The 3,300-nt window shown below is 33.6% G+C and overlaps 1 protein-coding gene across 1 annotated transcript in view; it reads right to left on the minus strand.

Moving 5' to 3' along the window:
* The window catches only part of Lipi (lipase I), a 58,142-nt gene that overhangs the window by 9,886 nt on the left and 44,956 nt on the right, over positions 1 to 3,300 (minus strand). The window lies entirely within an intron of this gene.

Below are 3,300 nucleotides of genomic sequence, written 5' to 3' on the forward strand. Positions count from 1 at the left end.
TTATATTTGCGGGATACTATAATACACTTTCATATACTGTGCATACATGTATATATTGTGTAATGTTTAAGTCAGGTAAATATATCCTTGAAAAACTATCATTTCTTTATGGAGAAAACATTAAAATACGTTCTAGATTTCTAAAATTTACAATCTATTTTCATTATCTATAGTTGTGTTATATAGCAACCAAAAGTATAGCATACCAGTATTTATTTCTGTTACTATAATTATTAATAATTTAAAATTGTTTTGCTTTGCTTTGCTGTTTTATTTTGCATGAGGTAGGATCTCATTATGCTGTTCAGGATAATCTCAGAGCTCCCATTTTCCTGCCTCAGTCTCCCAAGTACTGTAGATAGGATTAATTCATGTGTAATTTAAAGCCAAAGACATTCAAACCAGATAGTTTTACAAACAGAACAAAAGTGGAAACATCTCATCCCTAATATATCTGAAAGTTAAACAGGATGTCGGTGTACCTGGCTTGGGAGCTGGCTAGGGGATCTGTGAAGCTTACTTCTGGTTGTGTATCTGAGCAGGTCCTGAAGGTTTGACCTTGAGTTTGCAGCTTGCTCTTGGCCTCTCCCTCTTCAGCTTCTCCTCTGTCTCTTGGCCACCTTGGAGTGGAGACTTCATTCTGTCACTTGCTCTGCCACAATGTTCCTCCTTAGGGTCAGCCAACCCTGGGGTGAATCCTCTGAGATCACACAAAAATAAAACCCTTCCTCCTTTAAGTTATGATGTCAGGGATTTTGTCCAACAATGGCAAAGGCGACTAATATAATGTGATAATTAAAGTGTTGCATTTTGAAAAAGTTCTTATGGTCAAAATTACTTTTGTTCAATGACTCTGGCAGTATATACTTAAAGGAAAGCACACTGAAACGCACTTATCTTAAAACTACTAGACTCTTCTTGGGTGAGGCGTAGCTTATGCTCTGTCAAGAAACACACATGTGCAATGTACACTGCTGACATAGCTTTGGATTATTTACCTGTATCACCTCTCAACATTTTTTTGGACTGGGAGAGCATCATTTGAGACCCTATGGGGAGGGACAGGAAATGCAGAGTGGATGTTGAAGATGGGAAGTTTCGGGACACATGAATAAATTGCTAAAAATATACTTAAAGAAACTTGTTCAAAATTGTGACCTTTGGGCCGGCCAGATTGCTCAGTGAACTACTTAGGTAGAGCACAGCGGCCAAGGTTCTATCTCCAGCTTACTGTTCCAGCCCTGCTCCTCGGAGGTGCACTGAGACTGGGATTGAGACTGGGCATGGTGGCACTGGCCTGTAATCCTAGCACTTGAGAGGCTGGAAACAAGAGAATCACTACAAGTATCATCTATGTAGTGAGACCCTGTAGACCCTGTAGACCCTGTAACATAAACCCAAATACATTTGAAAAAAAATAAAGAATACTGCTATCTTTAACACCTTTCATAGTCTAGGAGTTCTGATTCCTAAATTCAAATAGTCTTTTTGATAAGTAGACTAAAAGACAAAAATAAAATTTTAAAGATCTCACCACAAATAATATCTGTGACATGGTTTTCTCAAATTGATTACAAATAATCAGCTCTTCTTCAATAAATACTCACCATCATTTTATCTAAGTATTATATAGATTTAAAGAAACAATCCTGAACTACTAAGGGTGTCATGAACATCTGCCACTGAACATCAGCCCAGCCTTTATTTATTCATTTTATTTTGAGATTGTCTTACTAAGTGGCTCAAACTAGTCTTGAATCTTCAATATTCTTGTTTTACATTCCTTTTAACTTTTAACCAGCATTCTCATAACAATTACTATATGACACACAATATTCAGCCTTTATAAATATTCCACATTTGTATATCTCTCTTACATTACTTTATAACTCAGATAAGGAAACTGATGCAAAGTAAAATTAATTGGGTTTCCCCCCCCCAGGGTCACAGGGCTAGAAGTTAGTTGAACTAAAATTCAAACTCAGTCATTCTCCAGGGATTACTTTTAATATTACCTGTTCTATGTATTTGAAAGATAAATTCTAGAAGCAAAAAAATGGACTAGAATTATTAACATTAAAAGTTATTTATATGGTGTACTGAATTTGTTACGGAATATGTATACAGATTTGCACATGTACTAGCTGTGAAACAGGATGGCAATTTCAGCACGACTTCAGCAGCAGGCTTTGGCATTCTTGGAAGACATGTTATATCTCTTCGTCTTAATTTTAATGTATTTGAATACTATTGGGTTTAAACATTTAAAATATGGCCATTAACCACTTATTTCTTTGAAAAAAATCTATGCTAATGTAGTGATGTCTCCATTGTTCATTCAATAGCAATTCATTTAGGGATTAATAAGACAAGGATTTCACAAGGGATTTACAGTGTAAAACAGAAAAATCTAGTCTACATTGATGGACATTTACATGTTTCAGTTCCAAAGGATTTTTTACATTTTTTAAAATTACTTTTATACAAGTAGCTTAAAGGTATCCTGTATCATGTTACAAAGGTTTTCAGCGTGCTCCACTCTTGTTAATGATTATACAAGTTAATGTTATAAAAGCATTTACAGTAGCTTACTTCTTACTTTTTTGTTGTATAGATTGTGGTTTTCAGACTTATTATGCATACAGATGTTTTTCTTTGTTTTCTACCTCAGCTTTCATTTAGTGCAAATATAAACATTTATTTCTATTGCCTTTCTATATCTGTTTATAAGTTGGTGATACTTTATGATATCTACAACTAATTTTAGTATATAATGTAGGTGTGAAACTCCTTTTGTTTAAAATAATTTTGCATACTATTATTATTTAAATGTTTTCTTATGTAGCAAATTATTTTCTATTTATTCAATTAAACCATTTTTACATTGCCTTGCCATTTTCAGACATTTAAAAGTCATTACTGGATGCTTTACCTTTTCAAAGTTAAAGTCATAAATATTAAACTCATTATTCAAACTTTCTTGGTTAGTTTCAGAATTTTATTTCCAGGTTAGGAAGAATCAAACATTATTTCATTTAGATTTTATTAATGCATTTAGGAAAAATCACCATTAATACAATATTGAATCTTATATTTCTTTGAATATTTCAAGTGCTCTACTTTTCATCTAATTTTATTTATTTATAGCTTTTTTTATACCAAGGATCAAATTCAGGACTTTGAGCCTGGAAGACAGGTTTTCAGCAATTTTTTAAAATAAAATTTATAGGGGCCAGGGAGATGTCTCAGTAGAATAAGCACTTGCCTGGCAAGTGCTAGGGGCTGAGTTCAATTCCCGGT

The sequence above is a fragment of the Octodon degus genome, unplaced genomic scaffold (genome assembly GCF_000260255.1).
Source record: "Octodon degus isolate 3935 unplaced genomic scaffold, OctDeg1.0 scaffold00106, whole genome shotgun sequence".
Classification (NCBI taxonomy): Eukaryota; Metazoa; Chordata; class Mammalia; order Rodentia; family Octodontidae; genus Octodon; species Octodon degus.